The sequence below is a fragment of the Protopterus annectens genome, chromosome 11.part0 (assembly GCF_019279795.1).
Source record: "Protopterus annectens isolate FY-2018-M chromosome 11.part0, PAN1.0, whole genome shotgun sequence".
In the NCBI taxonomy this organism is placed as follows: domain Eukaryota; kingdom Metazoa; phylum Chordata; order Ceratodontiformes; family Protopteridae; genus Protopterus; species Protopterus annectens.
Window position 1 is genome coordinate 163,292,746 of NC_056745.1, and position 7,764 is coordinate 163,300,509.

The window sequence follows — 7,764 nt, forward strand, 5'->3', positions numbered from 1 at the left end:
TTTTATTTTATTGTATTTGTTAACCAGGATGGAGCATTGATCCCTACAGACCATTTACACACTCAACCCAGCAGTACATACTCAAGACAATAAGCAAAGATAAAGAATCGACATTGACAATATTTATAACATTAAGTATAAAGAATAACAAGTTTAGTATAATAATTAGAGACAGACAGTCCAAAATTAATAGTAATACAGTATTATGCTGAAAATTAAAACATGACTGCAATTTAACGTAGGAAAAAAATTATGTAAAAAAAAAAATAGATTTTTGAAAACCTTTGATTAGTGTGTTAAGAGTTAAGTCCCAGTTAGTGCTCTATCAGTGTTAGTGATGCCATGTTTACCTGTTTACCTGTTACACATTTACCTGTAGCTGAAGGGATGCTGTGAAGGCATGAACAACCGATGCAAAAATTGTCAGAGTGAATCAGTCTTTATGAAAAGATCAGGGCTTCTTGTGAGTAAGAGGATTTTAATTTAACTACCTTGTTTTCACTTTCATGGCCAAGATTTTATTCTTTTCTTGTATAGCTGACTGGGACTGATTTAATTTGTAGTGATTTACAATCTTTTCTGAAGGCTTTCTGATGTTGTTCTGTAAATGTGATGCCATACATCACACGTTATTTGTTATTATCATGTGCAGGTTATCAGATGGCTTTCTAATCATGAAAGTAGTAACTTCAGTTTTGAGGAAGAATTGGTGAAATAGTAAACAGTGAGTTTTCTTCTGCTTGAGTCATTACATTTAAAGTAGTAGCTGTGTGTATTTCATTTTTGTTGTCCTGTTCTGCATCTGTTACATAATAATTCATGTATGTATGGCATACTACATTGTGCAGTTTTTAATATTGTAATATTCATATTATTTAATTTTGTTCATTTGTACCATATCGATCATATACCACAGTATGTGCATGTATGATCTCACCGTGCCTTATGTATAGCTTCAAAACTCATCTATGTGCTTAATATGGACATTTATGTCATGTTCACAGGCAACGATTAGAGCATGGTGTTCACTCACTATGCTATGCCAATGACTATTGGCATATATGATGTAACATTCAAGAATACTGCCGTTGTGATTAAGCACATTATTTTCAGTAGAAATGGTGGTATAAGGCTACATTAGAGATGCTTTTAAATTGTCTGACTATATTTTGTGACGTGAACAGGCATCTTTTTTTTACATAAGCTGTGGTGGCGCAGTGGTTAACGTTGTCACCTCACAGCAAGCGGTTCTCTAGTTCGATTCTCGACTGGACCACCTTCTGTGCAGAGTCTGCATGTCCTCCCCGCAGTCTAGTAAATTGAAATGACATCCAGGTAGGTGTGTGTGTATGTGAGTGTGCCTTCTTTGAAGGTTGGGCACCGGGCTGGCAACTAAACACCATAAAAATTCACTGCCAATCATTAGTGGACTGGAGTTCTGCTGTGGCGACCCCTAACCAGGAAAAGCTGAAAGACAGTTTATCAGGCATTTTTTTGACCAAACAGATGTTTGGCCAGACCCTAGCTTGTTTAGTGATACTTGGAATATTACTTGATTATAAAAACTTGCCTTTAATGTGAAAAAGATAGTGAGAGTTTTCCACATTAATGCAGAAAGAAATAAGGATAAAAAAACTGTATCAGTTAACACTGTATGAAGCAAAAGAATACACACTAAAAATATAAAAAGCAAGGAAATCATGATGTCATATAAAGCATCTTCTGATACTAGCAAACCCAAGGCAGCGCACAGAAAAAGTATATGAAATAAAAGCACAGTTAACATTTTGCAATACTACTGCTATTTTTTGTTATGCAGGCAACTGAATTATTTCTTTTGGGAAATAAGTTGCTTTTTTCCCCTGTATAATGACTTTCATGACTAGAAACAGAAAGAACAGGAGGGAAACTATTAATAACATAATTGTAGTAACACAATACTAGAAAAAAAATTTTGAGCTTTTCCATGTTTCATGTTGCTTCTGAAATGCCTAGGTTGAAATGTCAGTTTTAACTTTTATCCTCTGTTTCAACTGTTTTCATAACCAATTGTCTTATTTATGCATTAATTTTTGCATTAATGTATTAAAAAAAAAAGAGTATGTTTTTTAGCCTTACCTTACATGTCGATAATGAACCATAAGTGCTGCTGTTTTATATTATATAACTGTGCATATTTTACATTTCTGTGCCAGCATCCCCACCCACGTTAAGACTTCCTGTCTAATTATTCATTCTTGTAATCTGATATGAGGCATTGCTGAACACATTTCAGAATGATGTCACCGAAGAAAAAAATAAAACAACGTATCATCATTTACATTTTTAACAGATTGTTCATCTACTGTTACATTACAATATGAGTGAAGGGCTACTTGTCCTTAAAATATTATATCCTCAAATACCTACTAGTTTTAAGTATACTTTTTGTCCCGTTCCTTGCCAAAATTACTGGTCCTCAGATCAGTGCCAAGCCATCCAATTTGCCTTAAAATATCAGTATACACAAAATCACTTTAAGACCTCTCTTTAACACTGCTGTTTAAAACCACTTTTCATAATGCCTTTTATGATATCTGACAGATGACAGGTGAAAGGATGTCATATTTTTAATTGTATAGAGATGTGTTCTTGAGTCCAGTGCATACTTTGACCCACCCATTAATATTCCAAAACGTGCACACTGATTGGTCAGCATGCCCGTTGTAAATCAGACATACTAACGGAAAAAGGTCCGGTCGCCCAGACTTTTTCCATTAGTATAAGTATTTTTTTATTTTTTTTTTACAGCAACAGAAAACGGAAGAGCTCCGTTGCTGTAATCTCGCTGTGTTAAATGGGTTTAACATAGCGGGATAGCTTTAAAAAAAGCAACGGAGATCTTCCTTTCTCCGTTGCTTTTTTTAAAGCTGTCTCGCTATGTTAAATGGGTTTAACATAGCGAGACAGTTTTAAAAAAAGCAATGGAGAAAGGAAGATTTCCATTGCTTTTTTTAAAGATATCTTGCTATGTTAAACTCCTTTAACATAGCGATAGACCTTTTAAAAAGCAACGGAGATATTGCTTTCGCCGTTGCTTCCACACACAGCTCTAATGTACTGCATAAGCATACGCTTGCACAGTACATCAGAACTTTTGCAGAATACCAGACAGCTGTGGAAGGGCAGCACAGAGGCATTATACAATGCCATTATTTAAGAAAAGTATTTTTTTCTTAAATAATGTCATTGTATAATAACAATAACTCACTTCTGGGTGTGGGTAATGCTGGATTTACCCATGGTTGTCTTTGTTTGGCCACTCGGGCTTTGCCCATGTGACCAAACCACACCAACCGTGGGTAAATCCAGCATTACCCACACCCAGGCATGGGTTGTTGCTTAATTAAATGATCTTCATACAGTGCCGTGTGCAAGTCTATAGCAGAGTCATGATTCAGAACAGAATTGCTTATTTGTCAGCTAGTCCACACAGTGTATGCTGCATTGGAATGAATGCACACACAGTGCAGTGGCATTGTCAGCTAGTCCACACAGTATATGCTGCAGTGGAATGAATGAACACTCAGTGAAGTGGCATTGTGAGACAGCAATTTCAATGATTCACGCTGTCCCTTTACCATTAGCTCATGGTACACAGAGGTTGCGGGATAGATAAAGCTTGTAGGGTACAAAGCATATCAGCCGTATGCTACCTACATAGCAGTAACACACCAGGGTTTTAAAGGGAAAGAACTGACTTTTTAGGGGGTTATGTGGCAGTGTGGACTATGTACCCTGTTGTGTAATAACACACAAAGCACTCACAGAAGACAGTTTCTTCAGGAGTGCAGAACAGTCTAGAACTCTATCATAACAATCAAGGAACCTGGGCAGGAGACATCCTGCTAAGGAAAATTCAAAGCATTGCAGATTGTGGACCCTATGTTATATTTTTACTAAGCATTGTACATTTTTTGTATTAAAAAAGCAAATGCACTCAGTACTGTGAATATACTCTAAGAATTTTAGAGAGTACAGCAAATGATATGCCACTGTGGTGCGGCGGTAGCATTGTTACCTCACACCAAGAGGTTCTCCCGTTTGATTCTGGGCTTGACTTGGGAGTGCCTTCTGTGTGGAGTCTGCATGTCCTCACCACAGTTGGGTAGCGTTCGAAAGACATGCGTGCGTAAATGGGCATGCCTTCGTTGAAGGTTGGGCTTCGAGCTGGCACCTCGGCGTTTTGTAAAAAATCTACTGCCAATCATTAGCGGACTGGAGTTCTGCTGTGGTGACCCCTTACCAGGAAAAAGCCGAAAGACAAACAACAATAGCAAATGAAAACATATATGTGGTGTCTATCAGAACTCCACATACCATTTAAGAACATAATACACTCTGTACATCTACTTCACATTACATTTTACATTTAACAACAGCATACATTGTTGTAGTAGCTTATATATAAAACAAGCATCATTTGATATTTTAATAAATACAGTTAAATGCTTCTTCAACAGCTGGAGACACTATAAATTCTTCACTTGCAAATGTGTAACATCATGTAGCCCAGCTAGTTCCCATATCAAATAAACTCAAGTAAGGCACATGGGCATGTATACCATGCATGACAAGTTGTTATTTAATATGAGCAATATGACTGGTTTAATTTGGATTGTTTACTTTATTCCTCTAACCCTTACCCTCACCCCTTCCTTTCTCCCAAATTTCCTCAGACTCCTACCATAAATTATCCTTCTCTCATATCATTTTCCAGTGTCCTGTTTACCCACAATCTCCCTTCATTGTCTAACATTTTTTATCTTACAAGTAAGTTTATCATTATACTGTTGCCCCCATTCCTGTCTGGTGAATGTCACTTGCCCTCCTTTACCACTTTCCATTTAAATCAGTGATCTTCACATCTCTTTTGTTGCTAAATCACAATAAACGTAATGTAGCTCCAGTGGTATAGAGGGATAAAACCTTGAACACAGACCAGGCAAACCTAATTCAATTAGCTACTTGGACATGACAGAGCTGGTGTGAAGTATGTGTGTGTGTGTGTGTGTGTGTGTGTGTGTGTGTGTGTGTGTGTGTGTGTGTGTGTGTGTGTGTATGCATGTGTGTTTAAAGTAAGAGAATGAGATTGCAGCAACCATGGCAATAAAAAAAAAAAAATGGTGGACTTAAATCTTCCTTCACTAAAAGCTGTGTCAGTGGTTCAACGGGTAGCACACCCACCTTTGGTACTAGAAGATCAGAAAATGGTGGGTTCTAGTCCCATTCCAGTTGTGTGGATTCATTTTCCAAAATGGACACTGCAATGCAGCATAAGAGGAGTGCTACTCTCCTGAGTGTGCTGTCCTTTAATGAAATGGTAAACCGAGGTCCCTTCTACCTGAAATGGTGATACACTGAGGTGAATATATATAAAAAAAAAAGAAAAACAAAACAAAACAATGGCACTTATTGAAAAGGGTAGCAGAAGTTCTCTGGTCCTCAGGCCAAATGTCCTGTTGTCAGTATGAATACCACTTTGGGTCTCCACTGAAAAGACAATCTTGGCTTAGTGGGGCCACCCCAATCAGCAAAACATGTATAAATAAATAAATAAATAAATAAATAAATAAATAAATAAATGAGTACATACATAAAGATGGACTTTTGCCACAAGGGGAAAAAAGAGCCAGTTTGAGGCAGAGAGGGAGAACTAGATGTGTTGCTATCTTGGTTAAGAGGAATGGAGGCTGAGAAGGAGGAAGGTAAGTTAATGGAGTAAGGCTGATCCTGGCTTCATAAGTGAGTACAGTAATTTTCTTTTCTTCATCTTCCTCTTCCATCTCCTCCTCTAAAAATGCTGTATCAACCGTGAATATACCTTTATTAGAAGTTTTGTAAAGTATATTACTTACATCCATAAGGGTGTAAGCAAACTAAGAGGATAAAAAAATGTGATAAATGGCTGATTAGAGGATAGTGGGTAGCTTGTAATACTGGGGTAGAAATGAGCCCTGAGTGTAGGCCACTAACCAGCAGGGTTGCTGACTGTTCAGCTTCTGAACTTCAATGGTCCTGTGGCTTTGCTAATGATATTTCCGAAGGAATTCAAGGTAAAGTATTTCTCTGGTAAGGATAACAAATTCTTTGACTAGGTATGTACAGATGAGGCAGAGACTATGATGTGGGTGGGCTGGGTAAACATGAATGATTTAACACATTGAAAATGATCTTTGGTTATCTAGATGTGGAAATCATACATCTTAGCATAGGGCATCAACATAGACCACAAACTTAGGGATTGGATGGGGAATGAACAGAAGAAGAAGAAATCTGGAGGGAAAATGTTATCACCAAAGACTTGAAAACTCTTTTGTACTGTGAAATAGGAAGAGAGAGAAAAAATGAACCTTGTGATCCTGTTCAGATTCTTTGTGAACTGTTTGCTGTAGTTTGTGTATTAGATCTAATGCTTTCTTGCGTATAGTGGCATTAGCTTGCTGTAAGGAGGAGGGTGAAGTACATTCAATGTGGATACTGTACCACAGCAAATTTGTTACATAAGATTGAGAGGATGTATGCTGCTATACGGGCAGAAGGAGCAGGGTGAAGAACAGATATGAATGAAAATGGTCGACTCATAAACAGGAATCGTTTAACATACAGAGCTGAAGTATTAAAATGGTCACTAACTTACTGTGGGAAGAGTATTTAAATTAGAAACCAGCAGACATTTCTTTATGCCAAACATGACGTTTCAACTGGAGTACAGTGACTAAAGATCTTATTTTATAGATAATTTTCATCTGGGAGAGGAATACATAAAGCAAGAGAAAGGAAAAGAAAATTAAATGAGGATGAAAAAGAGACGGGCTTCACACATAGTAAGGGTCTTAGTAAATCAGTGTTGAAGGAACCTGATAGATATAAATGGACTATTTATTCATTTAATTTCAAATTCCTGTATTGTCCAATGTATTATAATCATTATTTTACTGTTTATTATGACTGCGGTGGTGGCGGTGTGGTAGCGTTGTCGCCTCACAGTAAGACATTGTCCTGTTCGATTCTCAGCTAGAGCGTATTCTGTGTGGAGACATGCGTGAATGGGCATACCTTCGTTGAAGGTTGTGCGTCAGGGCTGGCAACTCGGCACGTAAACATCTACTGCCAATCATTAGGGGACCGGAGTTCCACTGTGGTGCCCCTTAATCGGGAAAAGCCAAAACACACAACAACATTTTACTGTTTATTATAAGAGTTAGGAATCACACTATGTGTCAAAGCATGACCTGTTGAAACATAATTCAGTAATTTTTATTCCTGTGATCAATATTTGATCAGTAATTCTACTTATATAATTTTAACTCTGAAAGGACTAACTCAGCCTGTTATTTAGCTGTAACAAGCATTGAATGAGAATGAGCAAGCATGCGAGTGTGTGCGTGTGTGTGTGTGTGTGTGTGTGTGTGTGTGTGTGTGTGTGTGTGTGGGTGTTATTACTCATATGACCTTTCACTACATTTTAACTAGGTACTGTCCAAAGAGATGAAAGGAGAATTAATACAGGTGCTGATATTAATTTTTTATCAGCTAGGTAAAGTGGTGTATCAGCACGTGTCATACGTCATACCCAACTCATTCTACAGACAGTGGCTGGCAGGGTGGGAGACTGCCAGACTGTAATACTTACTAACTTTTGCTCTTTTTATCTCTGGATAATGATAGGAAGGATACCTTTGATCTGCTTAGAATGAAAGGATAGAATGGATTTCCTTTGGT